This window comes from Marmota flaviventris, chromosome 14 (assembly GCF_047511675.1).
Source record: "Marmota flaviventris isolate mMarFla1 chromosome 14, mMarFla1.hap1, whole genome shotgun sequence".
Classification (NCBI taxonomy): domain Eukaryota; kingdom Metazoa; phylum Chordata; class Mammalia; order Rodentia; family Sciuridae; genus Marmota; species Marmota flaviventris.
In genome coordinates, this window is record NC_092511.1 from 98,291,654 (window position 1) to 98,313,803 (window position 22,150).

At 45.3% G+C, this 22,150-nt stretch overlaps 1 pseudogene; it reads right to left on the minus strand.

Annotated features, from left to right (window-relative positions):
• Positions 1-12,660: 12,660 nt before the first annotated feature.
• Positions 12,661-22,150, minus strand: part of LOC114079858 (leucine-rich repeats and immunoglobulin-like domains protein 1) — a 30,889-nt pseudogene continuing 21,399 nt past the window's right edge.

Below are 22,150 nucleotides of genomic sequence, written 5' to 3' on the forward strand. Positions count from 1 at the left end.
CTTGGCTATGCAATTTTTTAAAGCTCTGATAATGGAATTTTAAATATACTTTTTGAAAGAGGCCACATTGAGGAAAATATGTTGAAGTATGTGTGGGCAAAATGACAGGATTTCGGGAAGAGTAAATGAGACAAAGATGAAATAAAATTGGCTACAAGGTGATAATGGACTGAGCTGGGTGGTTCAGGATTCCTCCCCTCTATTTATGAATTTCTTTAAAATATTCCATCAGTATAGAAAGAAATAGACATGGAGACAAGTTCCAGGGGGAAAAAAAAAGATTATGTATTCCTCTCAGTAACATTCTTTTTAGCAAATTAGTAATCGTTTTCTTTCTGTCTGAGATCGAATCTATAAAATCAACAGCTATTTTGTTGCATGAATCATGGTCCAGCGACTTCTCCATTGAAAGCCATTTGAATTCCAGGTAGCTTTCCCTATAGACCCAGGCTGACTGCCTGACGACCAAGTCTTTTTCTTTTCTTGTGTCTGCTCTGGGGGTGGGGGGTTGAGGGAAGATCACACGGAAGCCCCAGGCCTCAAGAATGCTAGGTGAACGCCCCACGACAGGACTTTATACCCCGCCTCCACTGTCCTTACTTGCACTGGACTTTCAGGGCTATGGTGTGGCGTCCTTTGTGAAGGGAACCCACCAGTGTTGTGCACTGTTTGTGATAGTTGGTGGCAGGGATGTGACCCAGTTCTTTCTTTCTGGGGCCGTGAAGTTTCATGCCACAGGGGAGCAGAGACCCTCAGGATATGGACACAGAGCTTCCGTGTTCCCTGACAGCCACGGCTAAGAGACGGCAGTTCTTTCCCAAATTGGACATTAGCCTTGGCTTCTCCCAGCAGCCCCAGGCTTTCAGGAGCAAAAGAGTTGTTGGTTTGTTTTTTCTCACTGAACAACTTATTTTTAATTTTATTTTTTTTTTACATTTGAATTAGATGGGATTTAATTTCTCATTTTTCTGAGTGTACAGGTTCAGAATCACATTGCTCATGCAGTATATACACACAGCAATAATGAGGTCTATTTTATGCTGCTGTCCTTCCTTTCCCCACTACCCCTCCCCTCCTATCACTTCTCTCTACCCAATCTAATGTGGCACACTCCTTTTTTTCTCTCCTCACATCATCATACATTTACTCTGTATAATGAACAGGGTTTCTTTCCATCTTCTATGCAATTCCCCTTCTCCTTCCCTTTCCCTCCCACCTCTCTTCCCTATCTAGAGGTAATATTTTTCTCATGCTCTTCCTCTCTCCCCCATTTTGAGTCTTCCACTTTATATCAGAGAAGACATTTGGTACTTATTTTTTAGGGATTGGCTAACTTCACTTAGCATAATCTGCTCTAATGCCATCCATTTCCCTGCAAATGCCATGATCTTATTATTTTTTTTAGTGCTGAATAATATTCCATTGTGTATAAATGCCACATCTTTTTTATCCATTCATCAATTCAAGGGCATCTAGGTTGCTTCCACAGTCTAGCTATTATGAATTGTGCTGCTATAAACATTGATGTGGCTGTGTCCCTGTAGTATGCTGTTTTTAGGTCTTTTGGGTATAGTCTGAGAAGGGGAATAGTTGTGTCAAATGGTGGTTCCATTCCAAGCTTTCGAAGGAATCTCCATACTGCTTTCCAAATTGGCTGCACCAATTTGCAGTCCCACCAGCAATGTATGAGTGTACATTTTCTCCACTGCATCCTCACCAGCACTTGTTGTTGTTTGACTTCATAATGGATGCCATTCTTACTGGAATGAGATGGTATCTTAAAGTAGTTTTAATTTGCATTTCTCTGATTGCTAGAGATGGTGAGCATTTTTTTCGTGTATTCATTGATTGATTGTTCAGGTCCTTGGCCCATTTGTTGATTGGATTATTTGTTTTTTGTTTTTGGTGTTTAACTTTTTGAGTTCTTTGTGTATCCTAGAGATTAGAGCTCTATCTGATGTATAAGGGGTAAAAATTTGTTCCCAGGATGTAGGCTCCGTATTCACCTCACATATTATTTCTCCTGCTGAGAAAAAGCTTCTCAGTTTGAATTTGTCCCATTTGTTGATTCTTGGTTTTAATTCTTGTCATATAGCTGTCTTATTAAGGAACTTGGGGCCTAACCCCACATGATGGAGATGAGGGCCAAATTTTTCTTCTATTAGACACAGAGTCTCTGGTTTGATTCCTAGATCCTTGATCCATTTTGAGTTAACTTTTGTGCATGGTGAGAGAAAGGGATTCAATTTCATTTTGTTGCATATGGATTTCCAGTTCTCCCAGCACCATTTGTTGAAGATGCTATCCTTCCTCCATTGCATGTTTTTAGCACCTTTGTCTATATAAGGTAGTTGTAATTTTGTGGGTTAGCCTCTGTGTCCTCTATTCTCTACCATTGGTCCACCTGCCTGTTTTGGTGCCAGTACCATGCTGTTTTTTTGTTTTTTTTTTTTTTTTTTTTTTTTTTACTATTGCTCTGTAATATAATTTAAGATCTGGTATAGTGATACAACCTGTTTCACTCTTCCTGCTTAGAATTGCTTTAGCTATTCTGGGTCTCTTATTTTTACAGATGAATTTCACAATTGCTTTATCTATTTCTATGAGGAATGCCATTGGGATTTTGATCGGAATCACATTGAATCTGTAAGTGCTTTTGGTAATATGGCCATTTTAATAATATTAATTCTGCCTTTCCATGAACAAGGGATATCTTTCCATCTTCTAAGGTCTTCTTCTTTTTCTCTCTTTAAGGTTCTATAGTTTTCATTGTATAGATCTTTCACCTCTTTTGTTAATTTGATTCCCAAGTATTTTAATTTTTTTGAGAATATTGTGAGTGGGGTAGTTTTCCTCATTTCCATTTCAGGGGATTTGTCACTGATATACAGGAATGCCTTTGATTTATGGGTGTTGATTTTATATCCTGCCACTTTGCTGAATTCATTTACTAGTTCTAGAAGTTTCTTGGTAGAACCTTTTGGGTCTGCTATGTATAGGATCATATCATCAGCAAATAGTGCTAGTTTAAGTTCTTCTTTTCCTATAGTTATACCTTTAATTTCTTTCATCTGTCTGATTGCTCTGGCTAGTGCTTCCACTACTATGTTGAATAGAAGCGGTGAGAGAGGGCATCCCTGTCCCATATTTTAGAGGGAATGCCTTCAATTTTTCTCTGTTTAGAATGATGCTGGCCTGAGGCTTAGTGTAGATAGCTTTTATAATGTTGAGGTGGGTTCCTGTTATCCCTAGTTTTTCTAGTGTTTTGAACATAAAGGGTGCTGTATTTTGTTGAATGCTTTTTCTGCGTCTATCAAGATGATCATATGGTTCTTATATTTAACTCTTTTGATGTGGTGAATTACATTTATTGATTTCCATATGTTAAACCAGCCTTGCATCTCGGGGATAAATCCCACTTGATCATGGTGCACAAACTTTTTGATATGTTTTGCATCTGATTTGCCAGAATTTTATTGAGGATTTTTGCATCTATATTTATTAGAGATATTGGTCTGAAAATTTCTTACTTTTATGTCTTTGTCTGCTTTTGGAATCAGGGTGATGTTGGCCTCATAGAATGAATTTGGAAGTACTCCCTCTTTTTCTATTTCCTGAAATAGATTGAAGAGTATTAGTATTAGTTCTTCTTTAAAGGTCTTGTAAAACTCTGCTGTATATCCATTTGGTCCTGGGCTTTTCTTGGTTGATAATCTTTTGATGGCTTCTATTTCCTCATTTGATATTGGTCTGTTTAAGTTGTGTATACCTTCCTTACTCAATCTGGGGAGATCATATGACTCAAGGAATTTATCGATGTCTTCAGTATCTTCTATTTTATTGGAGTATAAGGTATCAAAATAATTTCTAATTATCACAGTATTTCTGTAGTGTCTGTTGTGATATTGCCTTTTTCATCCCATATGCTAGTAATTTGGGTTGTATCTATTTTTCTATTTGTTAGCATGGCTAAGAGTCTGTCAATCTTATTTATTTTTTCAAGGAACCAACTTTTCGTTTTGTCAGTTTTTTCAATTGTTTCTTTTATTTCGATTTCATCTCTGATTTTAATTATTTCTTGCCTTCTACTGCATTTGCTACTGATTTGCTCTTCTTTTTTTAGGACTTTGAGATGTAGTGTGAGACCATTTATTTGTTGGCTTTTTCTTTTTTTGAGGAATGAACTACATGCAATGAATTTTCCTTTTAATACTGCTTTCATAGTGTCCCATAGATTTCGATATGTTGTGTCTGTGTTTTCATTTATCTCTAAGAATTTTTTAATTTCCTCCTTGATGTCTTCTGTAACCCATTGATCATTCAGTAGCATATCGTTCATTCTCCAGGTGACGTATAAATTTTTCTTCCTTATTTTATCTTTGATTTCCAAAATTCATTCCATTATGATCAGATAAAATGCATGGTAATATCTCTACTCCTTTATATTTGCTAAGAGTTGCCCTATGGCATAATATACAGTCTATTTTTGAGAAGGATCCATGTGCAGCTGAGAAAAAAGTGTATCCGCTTGATGTTGGTTTATATATTCTATATATGTCAATTACATCTAAGTTATTGTGTTATTGAGTTCTATAGTTTCTTTATTCAACTTTTGTTTGGAAGATCTGTCCAGTGGTGAGAGAGATGTGTCAAAGTCACCCTTGATTATTGTGTTGTGGTCTATTTGTTTCTTGAACTTGAGAAGAGTTTGTTTGATGAACATAGCTGCACCATTGTTTGCGGCATATATATTAATGATTTTACAGGAATGCCTTTGATTCATTGGTGGTGAATGGTTCCCTTTAGCAGTATGTAATGTCCGTCTTTATCCATTTTGATTAACTTTGGCTTGAAGTCTATTTTATTTGATATGAGGATGGACACCCCTGCTTGCTTCCGAGGTCCATGTGAGTGGTATGATTCTTCCCAACCTTTCACCTTCAGTCTGTGCATGTATTTTCCTAATAGATGAGTCTCCTATAGGCAGCATATTGTTGGATTTTTTTTTTAATCCAGACTACTAGCCTATGTCTTTTGATTGGTGAGTTTAAGCCATTATCATTCAGGGTTACTATTGAGATATGGTTTGTACTTCCGGCCATGTTTGTTTATTTTTGGTATTTAACTTGATTTGTTTTTCCTCTTTGATTAGTTTTTCCCTTTACTGTACTACCTCCCACTGTTGATTTTCATTTCCTCTTCATTGATTGTTTTGCCTAGGATGCTTTGCAGTGCTGGTTTTCTAGGTGCAAATTATTTTAACTTTTGTTTATCATGGAAGGTTTTTATTTCATCATCAAACCTGAAGCTTAATTTTGTTGGATACAAGCTTCTTGGTTGGAACCCATTATCTTACAGTGTTTGAAATATGTTGTCGCAGGATCTTCTTGCTTTCAGAGTCTGTGTTGAAAAATCAGCCATTAACCTAATTAGTTTACCCCTAAATGTAATCTGCCTCCTTTCTCTTGTGGCTTTTAACATTCTCTCCTTGTTCTGTTGTTGGACATTTTCATTATAATGTGTCTTGGTGTGGGTCTCTTGTGGTTTTGTACATTTGGCGTCCTGTAGGCTTCTAGGATTTGGATTTCCGTTTCATTCTTCATGTCTGGAAAGTTTTCTAAAATTATTTCATTGAACAGATTGCTCATTCCTTTGGTTTGTACCTCTATACCTTCCTCTATCCCAATAATTCTTAAATTTGGTCTTTTAATGTTATCCCAGATTTCTTGCGTGTTCTGCTTTTGGGTTCTTATCAACCTTTCTGAGTTGTCTAGACTCTTTTCGAGATGATATATTTTGTCTTCATTGTCTGATGTTCTGACTTCTAATTGGTCTACTCTGCTGGTGATACTCTTATTTGAGTTTTAATTTGGTTTATAATTTCCTTCATTTCCAGGATTTCCTTTTTTTTTTTTGTATAACCTCTATCTCCCTGTGGAGTTGATCTTTTGCTTCTTGGATTTGTTTCAGTAATTCATTGTCAAAGTGATCTTCCATTGTCTGCATTTGCTGTCTAAGGTCTTCCTTGAGACTCCAGATCATCTGTAGCATGTATGTCTTGAAATCTTTATCTGACATTTTTTCTGCTGTAGCTACCAACTCCTCTATTGTTGAGTTGTCCTGCATTGTTTGTGTTCCTTTTTTTCCTTGTTTTTTTCATGTTGTTCACATTTCTTTCCAACTCTGTGTGACTGCTGTGTTATTCTTTTCTCCTATAAATTTGTGTTGCTTTTGTCTAGCTCCGAGATCTCTCCTTTGTGATGGGAGACAATGTTTAGAGATGTTGGGTTCAATTGCAATTTAAAATAAATTCATTAGCTTCATAAAAGGCATACAGATTCTGGTGGCATATAGAGAACTGAGGGTTGGATGTAGAACTTTATGTTTATGGGGAAAGATGTGAGGAAATGGGGGTTAATATATCTTAGCTACTTTGGAGGAGAACTCTAATGAAGGGAGTTTTTAACAAGAGAATAGACAGGAGTATTTTGGGGTAGCTAAGTACTTGGGAGGATTATAAGAAGCATAGAAACAGTCACCTATTTGCATTTAGTAAATTACATGTAGTAGAAATAGTAATGCTTGGGATGTTGGGAGGGGAAGAGAAGGAGGAAGAAAAATAGAAAGAAAAAAAGAAAAAAGAAAAAATGCACTCTTAGAATTCTGTTTTCTTCTCTTCTAGTAGGTGGTGTTGTGCATTACAGGTTGAGTCTCTGCCCTCAGGGTGTAGGAAGCAATTCGTGTGGGGCGGCTCTCCCTCCCCTGCCAGGTGCCTCTCCAATCCAGGGCTCTTTGGGTTGCTCCTGGTCTCTATCCCCCTCACTTCTCCTGCTCACCAGGCCCCAATTACTGGGACTCTTCTCCACAGCTCTGGGTTCACTCTGGGTGTGTGGTGCCCTGGCTGCTCCGTTCTTGTGGTCAACTGAGCGCTCTTTGTTGGGTAGTCACCAAATCATCACGGCTGTGGAGAGAGGGAGTTGGAAACCAGCAACCTGTTCTGACTTATTCCCTCTGATAGCCACGCCCACTGAGAGCTGGTGAGAATGGTTTGGGGTTATCACAACTGGGGATGTGGAGTTGGAGATCTGGCACCTTCTCAGTTTCACTGGACTGATATTCACGCCCACCGAGAGCTGGCGAGAAAAGTTCTTGAGTTATCACATCTGGGTGGAAGTGGGGGCTGGGGGTCACACACCTGTTCCATCGCCAGTCTCGCTGCCTGTTAGATCTGCCCAAAGCTGATGAGGTAGATTTTCCAAAATGGCGACCACCCGTTTCCATGCTGGAGTGTCCGTGTCCAGTGAGGAGGAGGGAATGGGGCTGTTTCTCCACTAAGTCCAAACATCAGTCCTTGATCCGGTGCCCTGTGGAGACGCGGGCACTGGACCAAGTCTGTCTGGTGCATTCTATCTCCACAGAATCTGAGACTGTGCATCTCTATGCGGCCAGAACTCCAGAGCGAGCTGCTGTCCTGCTGGCAGGGTTCCGCACATGGAACAACGTGGAATCTCTCACGTTCTGGACTGTGTTTGAGACCAGCCATTTTTTAAACTGTCACAGGCTCCATGAAGCTTAAATTCATGGGTGGGGGGTCCTATGAGGGGGGGGGGCATCTGTCCACTAGCTCGGGGTCACGCCAGTGATGAGTTCTCCTGTAATCCATATCCAAGAGCTGTTTGTTGAAATGAAACCTGCCTGCTGTTCTTAGAGGAGAAGGCCCAGGTGGCTCATCCAGTGGTGTCTGTCTCTTGTAGCCCCTAAACTTGCATCCACCAGTGCCTCAGCAGTTGAGCCAGATTTGCCATAAAGCATGGAAGAAAAGGCCAAGGTGAGTGGGACCACTCTGCATGCCATGCCTGTGGGAATTGAAGTGCCCTGTAGGAACAGTCCCCTAGGTCTAAAATGTGCATTGGCTAAAAAGATCAGGGGGTGCACCCTGAAGGCTGAGTCACCCTTGGGGCCTCAGTGCCCACTCACTCTGCATAAACAGGGAAGGCCTGAGTCTCAGCACTCTGGGCTGGTTTCCTCCTCTGAGCGGGGTGGGTGGTCTTGCAGCCTCTTTCACACTTGGCATTTTCAGTTTCTCCTCCAAGGTTATGTGAACCAGGAGCTTCTCCGAGCCAATTCCCAGGCCTCAAAGTTAAGGCACGCAGACTCTTTGCTTCCCATATTCTGGAGAACAAAGATGACCCAGATGGCAGACTGGAATCTCAGCATGAAGGAGCCATCATTCCCCTTAAAACAGGTAAGTCAGGGGCAGTAAGCCATGGAAGGAAAAGGCAGTGAGCCTCTTTTGTCCTCCTGTAGAAATAATGCCACCAATGTGGTCCAGTCTACTACCATGGTCTCTCCAAATGAGGGGTTTTGGTCTCCAGTGAGACAGAGCAACACTCCTCAACGTGCAGGTAGGGCCTATCCTGACGTGTCAGCTCCCACGCTCTGGCAGCCCAGGAGCCATGTGTATCCAGGGGGGGAAGCTGGTCGCAGCTATAGGAGAACATCTGCCTAACGGAAGCAGCACCCTGGCTTGTGAAGTACACATTTCTCTCTCCCGTCAGCCCTTCTGACTTTTCTTCCCAACACACACAATCATGCTGTGGATTATAGGCACTAAAGGTGACTCAAACAAAGACTGAGCTGGCAATGGACCAGCCCCAAGCAACACTGTAAAGCATTGACCATCCCCTGGCCACCCTGGGCTTCTAAGTATGTCTCAAGCAAGCTCTGCAGAGGGTGACAAATCCAGCACATGGCAAGGTACGGCACACAGAAAATAGTCACATGGCCTTTGGAGAGAAGGTTCTGTGGGCACAGCCAGGCTCACTGCCCTCAGCCAGGTGTGACGTGGATGCTTACCTGTGTCACTCCTAATGTGAGTACCTCCAGAGCCAGTCCACTGAGCTTTCTTGAAGAGCCCAGCATATAAGACTTTATGCATGTTCAGCCCAGAATGGTGTAGATCTCTGGAGGTCAGAGGCTGTGGTCTGAGGCAGTGTCGGACCCAGGCTTTGATCTTCAAGATACAGCTTCACCGGCTGGGACAGCAGCAGATTGTTTGCTGACTTTCCTCCCCAGTGTTGTTTGTGTTAGATGTGGGTGTGACAAAGAGGCAGTTTGGAAGGGGGTGTAGAAGGATTTCTTTGCCTGTGTAGTCACCACACAATTATGAAATGCTAAGCAGAGGTGTGGAAAATTGTCAACAACGGCGGCACCAGAAGTCACTCTGCCAGGCAGTAAATCTGCTTAGTCAGTCACCACTGTGTATCCAATGCCACCCACCCCAAGAAGCCTAGAGCCCAGGACTGGAAGGCCAAGGGGCTTCTATGTCGATGGATTGGGAGTCGAGTGTCTACAAGCCCTTCACTTTTATTTTAAATCTGCAGTTTGTTACGGAGGGACCTTGTTGTTCATCCATTTACTAATTTTTCAAGCAGGGAAACTGAGTTTTTGAGAGGAGCTAGGTCCTGGATGGAGTTACGTACGTTGGTGGTAAAGTCAGACTCACAGACCAGATCTTCTGACCCTGCTCTGGTCAGCCTGCTAAAAGATTCCTTCTCCCTCCTGGTTTCCCTTTCATCTCATAGGTAGAGAGGGCCTCACTTAAACATTCTCGGTTCATAGTCTTTTCCCCACCCTTATTTGAGTGGAGGATTTGAGTAAGAAGACAAAAGAGCTCTAAGTTGAATGTAAGGTCCATGTGTGAGGAAGGCATGAACTTGGAGCATGTTTGGGGCAGAGTGACCCCTGGACCTTGCCCTCCTGTCTATAGGATTGTAAAAGGATGAGCATTTTCCCTTGCATCCTCTCCGCTCTCACCATATGATATTTGTCCCAGCTCCCAATGGTCTGTGACCCCAAGTCCTCTCTCAGCAGATGCCACCAAGGAAAGCAGCAAGAAAGGCTTGAAACGGAAGTCGTCAGAAGACCAGTCAACCCCCAAGATAAGAAGAAGCAGCAGCCAGAGATCAGGGAAGGCTTAGAGGGAGCTATTTTATCAGAAAAGCCCTCCATGCCTTCCAAAGGGACATCAAAGGGAGACAAAGCAAGTGGCATCCAAAAGGAAAAGAAGGGGAAGGAATCTTGTGACCCCCAAGGGGCCAAAAACAAGCCAGAGGGGAGCTGGGGATGGTGAAGGTCAAGGTTGGAGATCCAAATGCCCCAAGAAGCAAAAGCAAGAAGAAGAAGTCTGATAAAGATAAGTAAGCCCATGTCCTTTGGCCCATGCTGAGTGTGTCCAGGCCCCTCAGACAACAGTTGGTTTTCCACCATGCAGAGGAAGACCCCTGGGAAGTGATTTGTTCAGGGTCTTGGGGGCAGCTAGTGGCAAAGCCAGGAAAGAATCCAAAGCACCTGGTTCAACGGGGAATGCCAGCTCCCCAAAGCCCAGAAATCTCTCTTTGCATCTGGTAGTCACATTTATTTCCAGCTTCAGGCTTCTAGTAGGTCCAGGCTCAGGCTGCATCCTGACCATTGCAGAGAATGGTGTCCTCTACCCTTGGGGCCCATGTCAAATTTTGGAAGAGCCTATTTCTACGTCCAGCTGTGGGGTGCTTATTGGACCAGAACGCCTGAGTCCTTTTCATCTCTCTAGACTTCATTTTCTCATTTACTGATACCTCTGCTGGGGTCTGCACTCAGTGGGTCCGTGTAAGTCGTCATGCCAGCACAGGTACTAGAGAACTGAGGCTCAGAGTAGCAGTCTTCTCATGGTCACAGGTTTTCACTGGCTCCAAATTGGCCACCCTTAGCACACTGTGGGCACTGGAGTTTAACCAGTTTGACACAGATTCATTGTGGATCTCTTCTTCTTTCCTCTAGATTATTTGTGGGTGTCTCCCATCGAATGGCATCTGTTAGCCTGGGAGGGTTCATCTTTCTGGGTGCCTACGACCAGACCCACTGCCGGCTGTCAGACATGGGCAGAGAGAGTTCCTGAGTGGATGCCACTCGTGCACTTCCATGAAGAAAGGGGGCCCCCGTGAGAGCCCTGCCTTCTGGGCAGCAGGAGAACCTGTGCTGAAGCCCAAAGCTGCTGTGACTGTGACCATGGTGCCCAGGGTCAGACTGGCCGGAGTTGTCATCAGGGTGCCACAAAGAAGAAAGTGTGTCACGGTGGGACTCTGAACAGCCCCTCAGAACCCCTTACTAAATGTGCCTGGCAGCGCCACAGCCAGCCGGGCAAAGCTTGCATTTGATCTGTATGTGATCTGTCATTTCCTACCGCCCCATGGTGGATGCTGTGGAGAGATGCTTACAATTTGAAAAGAATGAAGAGGGGAAGGGGGAAGTGGGGCGGGGGCACAACAGCTGTGCATGTGGGCATTTCTCCCTGGGGTCAGTTCCTGTGGTGTAAGGTCAGAGCTCTGTTTAAAAAGCACCTCCGGCAGGTGCAGACAGGCATTCTTCCTATTAACCATGTGCTATGTTCAATGACCCTCAGGTGGCACCTAACAACACATGGTCCAGTGACCCATGTGGTGTGTGAGAGGAAGTGGGCATCTGCAGCTCCAGAGGCTAAACAGGGGCATGCAGTCCCCAGGAAGGCTGATCAATCCCTACTCCACTGCTCTGCCTCCAGGCTCAGACGCGGCCTGGACCAGTGCTGGAAACAGCAGTGCTTCCTCTTCCTTAGTGGAGTCATCCCTGGAAGGTGAGAAGACGAGATGGAAAAGTCGCTATACTTTGGATTTTATGGCTTTACTAATGAAGTGCACGTGTAGAAAAATTCAGAGACAAATCATAGGAATCTAACAGTGTCGTGTCTACCCTGGAGCCATAGTACATGATCCTGCCTTGCCTAAATTTCCCCTGTTGGGGAAAATATTAAAAGCAGAATGACCGCATTGATAAGGTGATCTCTGGAAAAGAAGGAAGGAGCCCAGCCATATGCTCAACACTTATAAATCAACCTTTCTTAAAGACACTTCAATGCCATTTGTTAGACACTTCAATATTTTACATGATTTTCAATATACATTGTACCAAAATTTCTATAAATAAATAACTCTGTACATAAAAGTAATGCTTCCTGTTTCACATTGCCTCTCAGAAGCAGCAGATTCACATATTTTGTGAAAGTCACATTAATAAGTTAACTGTTGAGGACAAAACTCTAAATGTGCTTATCTTCTGGGAAAATTTTAACCTCTGATAGGAACATCTTACACAGGTAGCCATTTGGCTAATATCTCCCCTTCAGCCTTTTGGCTAAAGAAATGTACTTTGAGATTTTTTAAGGACCTTATTTGTTTCAATGTAATTTTCAGTGAATTGGCACTCATAAGATGGTTAGCTACAGGGCTCAAAATTGAAAACTCACCCAGGTCTAGGGCTAAATCTTATGTAGTCTACGCCCAGTCCCGTCTGTGTGTGCGAAGGGTGTGGACAGGCCTGCTCTGGCTCCTCAGTAGAAATAGCCCTGAAGGGTGAGAACTTAATCTTTTTTATCCCCCAATGTGATATTATATTGGCAGAATTAAAACATCATTATTGAAAAATGCACAGCTACCAACACCAGCAGCCTTTGCCTTAATAAAAAGCCTCAGCTAACAATCCGGCAACATGGATAAGACCACATTTGCTTTTAACAAAAAAATGAGGTTCAGAGAAGGAAGAAAGCCTAAATGTTCTGACCCACGGTGTGTGGTGGATTAGCAACATTCACGCCACCTGTCCCCAGGACCCACTGCAAGGGTGATGTGGAGAGTCTCCTCGGTCACCCTGGCTGGGCTCTTGGCCATGCAGTGCACTTGGCTGTGTGCTGTCTCTGGCTGTGGGCTGACAGTGGAGGGCCTGCTCCTTGGAGAAACTGTCCACGTCAGCATTGCAGTCACTGCACACGAGAGCTGCTGGGCTCTGAAGGAGAGAGCGAGCCAGATCAGAACCAATGCCAGCTCATCTCCATCCCCGCACACAGAACAGGCCACTCACTCACATCCAAGTGAGGTCCTGCTCCCCCACCAAACACCTTCACGGAAAAGTCTGGGGACATGCCACACTGTTAGTGGAGACGGGTCTTTCATGCTCACATGCCCAAGATCAAGCTAATCTCGTACTTAGAGAATGTAGTCACACGACTTTGATCACAGCCAAAAAATGAAGAAGAAAACTAAAGCAAACCCCAACAGTTGAATTAGGTACCATGCAGGGTTAAGAGTTTTCTGAACAACTAGAAGTTTCATCTCAAAACAGCCCTGGTGAACAGATACTAAATCTCCCTATGTTGCTTATGATTCTGGAAAATTTTTGCTCAGATTTACTGTATCATAAATAGTATCTAGGAGACACTTCTAGAATTAAAAGGGCACCACGCCAGACCTTCCTGTTTATATACTAAATTCAGAGAGAGAGTACTAGATGGAAATGGAGGCATCTCCCCTCTTCATTTAGTGAGTAGGTCAACCCAGATTTTGATTTCAAAAAGGCACTCTGATGAAAGCATCACCTACCCATCTCGGGTGGACCAGGTGTCCAGTAGCTTTCTCTGTCAATGTTCCAGGGTTCTTTACTGTACCTAACACCGAGCTTGGGCTGCCTGCACGTGACGCTGTGAACATCAACCTCTGGGAAGAGGCCTCAATCTCTGAGACACACAATTGCAACAGACTCCCTGGTTTAGAAACTGCTTAGGATGTCTCAATAAGCCTTAGGAACAGAATAGGTGGAGTTGCTGCTGCAATCTTTCTATCAATGGTGGGTGAAGCTGGCAATGGGCCTGTTTTCTAGTAACATTTTCCAAGCAAGCAGTCCTGCAGCATCCACAACCATGTTAGAGGGGCAGCTCTCACAGGCTCGGGCTTCAGCCCAGCAAGTGCTCATAATCTTCCACCAACTAAACAGCGCCCCCTGTAGAGTGCTCTCCCTCTGACACTGGAATACAGAGCATATCTGGGTACTGCCCCTGCACTCTCATCCCTTGGTATCCATGAGGGGCTGGTGCCAGAGCCCCATGCAGATACCAAAATCCAGGGATGCTCAAGTCCCTTGTGTACAATGACACACCATTTGCACATGACCTACATATATCCTCCCATATGAGTCACCTCTAGATTAATCATCATGACTAGTAAAATGTAACTATATACATAGCTGTTGGACTGTATTTTTAGGGAATAAAGATAAGGAAAAGAAGGCTGCATGTTCATGCAGCTTCTCTGCCCTGAATATTTCTCGTGTGTAGGTACTCGAACCCACAGACACAAACAGCCAACTGTGCAAGCAGGGCTCGGATTCAGGGCCTGGGTTGTCCCGTGCGGCTGTTCTTACAGCAGTCCTACCTTATCCCGACTGGGACACTCACTACTAATCCCAGGGGGTGACTTTCCTGAGACACAGGATGTTGAAACCTCTGCAGAATCTGACAGACCAGGACTGAGCCAAAGAGCAGAGGCCTTGGCAGGGCAGCCACCTTTTTCACCTGATGCTGCCCATCTCATGCCAAAAGCCTATCTTGGGAGGCCATCTCTACCTATGGGGACAGTCACCTAGAGCTCCACCTCACTGTATCAGAGGCCTTACCATCACCCTCGATGTCCTCATTGGCCCGATGGCCACCATCAGTCCTGACCACAGTTTCTTGCTGGTCAGAAAGGGTCCCCTGAGAAGAGAGGTAGCTAGGAACACCTGGTGCACAAAGGTTTCATCTGAAGGAGATAAGACAATGAAATATCAGGGTCGCAGTGACAACAGATGCATATGCGCATTCAATGTGAGGCCTCAAACAGCATCCCCTGGAAACAGCCATCGACGCTGCTCAGAGACCAGGTGGAGTCGGTGCAGTAAAAGGCCCTCCCAGACCTGAGACTTACCTGAGCCCAGGTCGAAAGCAGGGAAACCAATGTGAAGACCACAGAATATGGAGAAGAGTGACAGGAAGGGAGACCAAACTAACAAAACCAGAGCACTGTGAGTTTCAGGGGCAATCCACCATGTGGCAAGCAGCACAGGCTGCCTCCACTGATGAGGAGGATATCAGCAGGCAGTTTGCTAATATTGTTTTAAAGAGAGAGAGAGAGAGAGAGAGAGAGAGAGAGAATTTTTTTTAATATTTATTGTTTAGTTTTCGGCGGACACAACATCTTTGGTTGTGGTGCTGAGGATTGAACCCAGGCCGCATGCCAGGCAAGCGTGCTACCACTTGAGCCACATCCCCAGCCCTATTAATATTTTTTAGTGTCAACTGTCATGGCTTCTCCTGACCTGAAAATAAATGCCACCATGCTCACCTGTGTGGGTGACGCTGTGCTACTCGCTCTTCTTCCTGATTTGGTAGATGATGCACAGCCACACCAGAGACGTCAGAACGATGCTGCACACCAGGGCGATGGTGAAGATGCTCATGGTAGTCTCGTCCTTCCTGCAGCCAGGTGTGGGCAAGATGCTCAGCTGCCTGTGAGTGTGCTCTGTGCCCAGGATGTTAGATATCTCACAGGTGTACGGGCCTGCATCCTCCACCACCATGTTCTAGACCACCAGCAGCTGGTTGCCAGGGGTGAAGTGGCACCTGTGGGTGAGGCTCAGTGGGTGGTTACCCTTGAGCCAGGTGATGTGGGGTGAGGGGCTGCTGGCCACTTTTCACTGGAGGGCTACCATCTCCTCAAGAGACACCACACAGTCTTCCAAGGGTACCACCAAGGACGGGGTCTCTGCAAGAGGTCAAGAGACCTCACACTCACTCTGGGGCCTCAGTGCTGTGGGTCTGCTTGGTTCTCTAGACATGGCACAATCCCACCAGAGAGCTTCGGTTAGAGCAGCAAATTTTTCAGAAGATGGCTGATCTCAGGTCACAAAGATGCTCCCGTTCCCAAGCTGGCCTGTGTCCCTGTTCTTGACTAAGACCACACCCCTCCTGCATGCTGTCTGGTCTCCAGTTGCTCAAGGCTCTGGCATTGCACTGGCCTTTAGTATTTTTAAAGAGATAGGGCCAGGTATGGTGGCACACGCCAGTAATCCCTACAGGTTGGGAGGCCGAGGCAAGGAGGATCATGTGTTCAAAGCCAGCCTCAGCGAAACCGAGGCACTAAGCAATTCAGTGAGACCTGGTCTCTAAATAAAATACAAAATATGGCTGGGGGTGTGGTTCAGTGGCTGAGTGCCTCTTGGTTCTATCCCCAGTACCAAAAATATTTTTCTTTAAAAAGAGGAAAAATCCTAAAATCAGCCCCAAATTCCAAACAGTAGAAACACCTTCCAATAACTCGTAGGCTCCAAAGAGCAACTGCACAGCGTTTGCCCTAGGTGCTGTTTAAGACCCCCCCCCCCACACACACACACACACTCGGAATACATCAGGGGTTGAACCTAAGACAGTCAGGGTGACATTCCCTGACACAGAGCCTGCTGAGTTCTGGGCAGTGCAGCTGTAAATGCCCATTTTCACATCAGTGATGAAGACACACGTTGTCTTCTGGCATGACATACATGCGATGTCCCCAAGCTGCGGGGAAGTCTCAGCCTCTGTCCTTCTGCCAGGCAATCTGGGGTTTGGGATGGCCAGTGGCAGCACACTCAAGGGGAGCCAAGGTGCCTGTCCAGATGGTGATGTCTTGGGGCCTTTTGGTGAATGATGGCAGCACTGGAAAACATACACAAAGGGGGAGGTTAGGCGATAGCTAGCTGCAAATGCAGGGAATGTCTCTGGGGAAGAGACTCCCCATGTGTGAGGGCCACAGCTTGCTCCCTCCCCGCCCTGTGCCTTCACCAGCCCAGGACTCTGCTACAGCCAATAAAGAGCAATGAGCATCCCAGAGAAAGTGCCAGCCTCTCCCCACCAGGGCACGGCACTTCCTCAACCTCTCCACTCCAGCTAGTGAGAGTCTCAGGCTGTTGCTGACATTCTGCCTACTGCACCTCATAGGGGAATGGGTCATGCAGGTGGAGTTGTGGCCTAAGGCTTTCCTGCATTCACAAGCCACCAGGAGAGAGGCCAGAAACAGAAATGCCTGCTCACCAAGCTGGAATCACAGAGAGAAGGTCCATGCCTCCCCTGGGGCAGCTTGAGGGCCACACGGTCTGAGGGCCACCCGGGCAGAAGCACGTGGCTCACTGGCTCAGCCTCAGCAAGCACTGGGATGTCAGAGTCAGTGTCCAGCTGCACAGCAGGCATCACCACAATTCCTGACAAAGCTGCTCTGGTCAGCCAGGCCCTGTGGCACATGCCTGTCATCCCAGTGGCTCAGGAGGCTGAAGCAGGAGGATCATGTTCAAAGCCAGCCCCAACAACTCAGCAAGGCCCTAAGCAACTCAGTGAGACCCTGTCTCTAAAGTATAGAAAAGGGTTGGGGATGTGGCTCTGCGGGTAAGCCCCCTGGGACCTCTTTTACCTGGTACAAATAACAACTTCCCTGGCAGAGAGTCACTTAGTGGTCTGAGTCTTGAGGTGGCAGTGGGGTCTCTCTCAGAATACACCCAGACAACCCTGCCAGAGTGAGGTCAAGTTTGTTCTGTGGTCTGTGGGGCTGACTGAGCACAGCCCACCACCACTTCTGATGACCGAGAGTCAACTCTGTCACTGGCACTTTAATGATCAGAAAAATCTCCCCAGGTTCCATGGTGAGGGCAAGTGCCCACTCAGGCTCCTCCGTCCCCTCCACAAACAGCAGCCCTGAAGAGAGCCGCTCTGACACGCTGGTTCCTGAGTGCAGGACCTCGTGCCGCCCTCCAAGACACTGGTCCTGCTCTCTGCTGTCTTGAGAGGTGGGGACCTGCCCCTGCCCAGGATGGCCTGTGCCTCCACAGCTCTGCCACCCACTCAGGGGCACAGCTTCCCCAGGATCCGGGTATGCGCAGAATCTGGAACCCGGACCGCATGGTTCCCGGAGCACCACAGACAGAAGTGCAAGGCTCAGCTCTGCTGCTCACCTCACACCCCAAAGTCACTCGAAGCCAAGGAAGAAGGGTGCTCTAATCTGCAGAACTTTCTCTGGGCCAAACTCAGGGGAGAATGTGGTCTAATCCCACTCCTGCCTCCGTCCTCTCTGAGGTGGACAGCAGTCGGAATGAGGTGCCTGGGAGTGACCAACAGGGGCCACTTCCATACCGTTCACCGTGAGCCGGGCCTTGTGAGAGTAGGCGGAGCCAAGGTGGTAGGTGATAAGACACTGGTAGTGGCCCTTATGCCCAAACGTGACAGGCCGGAGGTGCAGGATGGTGGTGTACTCCACCACTTCCCCATCCTGCATGCATACGCGTACGTGGGAGAAGTTCTCCGTGTCTGCGTTGACCACAAGCTCATTGTCTTTCTTCCAGGCACACGTCTGGGGGAGTTGCTGCTGCTGACTGCTGAGCACGTGAGCTGGATGTCCTTGCCCACTATGGCTGTTGTCCTCTCTGGCTGGGTGATGATCTGTGGCTTTGGGAAGTCATTTTGGGAGAAAAGGGCCACCATGAGGAGACAGGAGCCTGCTGCTCTCATGCTTGCACAAAACTGGGCCAGACGCTATGAGAGCCTCGCCAGGGACACCAGACCCCACTCAGGTGAGGCCATGACTAGAAATGGGCCCACCAGTGCTCAGTCATCTAGCCCTCCAGAAGTTTCCTGGAGGCCCGTACCCATTGCACTGCTGGCACTCACACTCAGCACACAGGCACACAAGAGGTGCCGCTTGTTGTGGCCGCACAAAGGACTCTGGCATGATGCCTTCCAGAATGTCAGGGCTTCCAGAAATCTGAACTCCCTTAAAATGATGAAAGTACTGAAAAAATGGAGAGAATCAACTGTGCTGATTTCTGGGAAACCAAACACAAGGATCCATTGGGTGTGGACTCAAGAAAATGGAGTCCTCTTAGAAAGAGATAGGAGCTCTCTGGTGTTGTGAGTTACCCCAAGTCCCATCTGCTCCCACCCCGCTCTGTGACAGCCTTGAAACTCAGCAACCATTAGGCGGCAGGTGGAGCTCCCCCAAAGCCATCAGAGCAGTGTCACTGTGTGACCTGTCAGGCCAAGACCTGGAAAGCCCCACTCATGAAGAAGGCCCACCACAAGAATCCCTGTCCCCAGGCATCTGATGAAAATAGTGGCCACTGTGTAACAGAGCCACTGTCCCAGGTGACTGCACCAGTCAGGGTGAATAGGACAGTGGTCAAGAAACTGAAGGAGAGTCAGGCGAATGAGATGCCAGCAGCAGGCCCTGTGAGGTCCACCAGAGTCCTGGGAATCAGAAAGGCCACACGCACAGACAGGGCTATACACGCACCCTGCAAAGACCCAGGGGGAGCCTCGTTTCGTGCCTGGGCTGGGCTGGCAGACAGGCACCAGGAGGAAGTGAGGGTGTGGCCCACCGTGCACACACACGGCCTGGGTGAAGGACTCAGGATTGCTGATGCGGGTGACTTAAGGACTTCTGTGTCCAATTATTGGCTACTCACTAGCAAACCAAGCAAGAACTCAAGGGGCTGTACAGAGCAGGCTCCACAACAATCGTCTAGGAGAGGCCCTAAAGGAACGGTGATGGGACAGCAAGCGCTGGGGGAGGACAGGAAGATCTGACTTCTGGACTTGCCACATCATTTCATCTTTTTTTATGTTTTTTGAGCTAGGTATTGAACCCAGTGGCGCTTCACCACTGAGCCACATCTCCAGCCCTATTTTGTACTTTATTTATAGACAGAGTCTCACTGGGTGGCTTAGGGACTCACAAACTTGCTGAGGCTGACTTTGAACTCAAGATCCTCCTGCATCGGCCTCCTGAGCCACTGGGATGGGGCCTGTGCTATCGCGTCTGGCATATTATTTTATCTTAAACACCCAATTTTCAACAATCGATTATGAAACAGGAGAAAAAAGTTAGTACAACCTGTCCCTGAGAAAACTGAGATCTTGGACTTATTAAATAACATCAGCTATTATAAAGATACTAGAAAAATTAAAAGAATCTATGTCTAAGAAAATTAAAGCATGACAACACTTCCTTACTCAAGAGAAACGAACAATGAACAGAAAATTTAAAAATGAACCAAATACAAACCATGGCATTTAGAAGCATAGTAAATGAAATTATAAATCCACTCTAGGGCTGGGGTCGAAGGTCAGTGGTAGAACACTTGCCTACATGTGTAAGGCCCTGGGTTCAATCCCCAGTACTACATTTAAAAAATCTAACTAAAATAAAGGTATTGTGTCCATCTACAAATAAAAATATTTTTTAAAAAACTCTACCCTAGAGGGCTCAGGAGCAGTACTGGGCTTGTAGATGAGTCAGTGAAATTGAGACAGCAGATATATCCAGTGTGGGAAACAAAAACACGTGAAGAAATACACAGAACTACAGAGATCTGTTCAAGAGCATCAAGCATGACAACACCAGATAATGAGAGTCCAAGAAGAGGACCCAAGGAAGAGGGAGAGTATGTTTGAAGCTCTGATGGACCCAAACATATGAAACTGGGTGGAAAACATGCACCCACATATCTGAAAAGTTTAATGAACTCTTAAGCAAAATCCATTCAAAAGGCCTAGGTTCATCAGAGTCAAGCATCAAATGCCAAAATCAAAGAATCTTGAAAACAGAACAAGGAAGACAACTTATCACATGCAGGGGATCCTTGAAACCACTCATAGCTGGTTTCTTATTAGAAACCAGGAAGGTCAAAAGGCAGTGGGAGTCATATTCAAAGTACATAAAAAGTCTGTGAATCACAGATCCAGCAAAACTATCTGTCAAAAATAAAGATGAAATTAAAACATTCCCAGATTATAAAAAAAAAATATCCAAATTGAGAGGATTTATTGCTACCAGACCTGTCCTACAAGAAATACTAACAGGAACTGGGCATCATGGTGCATGCCTGTAATCCCAGTGGCTCATGAGGCTGAGGCAGGAGGATCATGAGTTCAAATCCAGCCTCAGCAAAAGTGAGCTGCTAACCAACTCAGTGAGACCCTGTCTCTAAATAAAATACAAAATAGGGCTGGGGATGTGGCTACTCACTAGCAAACCAACCAGGAACTCAAGGGACAGTACAGACCAGGCTCCACAACACTCATCTAGGAGAGGCCCTAAAGGGCCTCAGTGGTTGAGTGGTCCTGGGTTCAACCCCCAGTACCCCCTCCCAACAAAACAAAAGAGTAAATGATTAATCACTCTGATCAAAAGGCAAGGAGAACCATAATGGATTAAAAAAAACAAAAAAAACTGTGACCCAGTATGGTAGTTTAGATCCAAGACAATTAAACAGTCACCCAATATGAGACGAAATATTTTATCATGTAAATGAGGAAATCAATCCATCAGGAAGACATACAAATTATAATATGTGCATCTAACTGAGATTTACAAAATGTAGAGCAAAACCTCTCAGAAATGAAGAGAAGAACAGACAATATAACAATAATAGTCTATTTCCAAAGATGGCAAGAAAAACTAGGCAGAATGACAAGGAGAAAGAAGACTTGAACTATAGTATAGACCAACTACATCTAACATATACCAATGGAACACCCTCCACCTAACAACAGCATAATATTCTTTTGAAATGTACATGGAATGATCTCTAAGACTGTATTTTAGGTCAAAACATAGGTCCAATAAAATTAAAAAAATGGAAATCACACAAAATATCTTTTTTTTTGATGACAGTGGAATGACTTTTAAATCAATAGTGAAGAGAATATTTGGAATTCAACTTGTGGAAATTAAGCAGTGCACTTGTACACAGTAAAGAAATCACAGGGACCCTGGGAGATGCTTTGAGTTGAATGAAAACTGAACACATCATGTTAAGTCTCGGAAGCTGCGCCTAAAATGATGCTCATGGAATTATTGCCGGAAATACCTGTATTAAAGAAGTTTAGGATTAATAATCCAGTTTTCTAACTGAGAAAAAGAAGAATAAACTCTGCTCACAGCAAGCAGTAAGAAGAAATTAATAAGAGTTTGAGCAAAAATGAAAGTATGAGGACCGGAAAATGAGAAAATCACTGCAAAGCAAAAATTGGTCCTTTGAAATTGAAAAACCTTAGCTTGACTAGTGGGCAGGTGAGAAAACACAGAAGACACAAAATTGGGCATCCTATTACTAACTTTCTGTCAAGCCAAAGGAATACAGGGAACACTCTAGCTACAGTATACCAGCTAATCAGACCACCTGGTTGAAATGCTCAATCTCCTAAAACTGACTCAAGAAGAAACAGAAATTTTAGATCAACATTAAG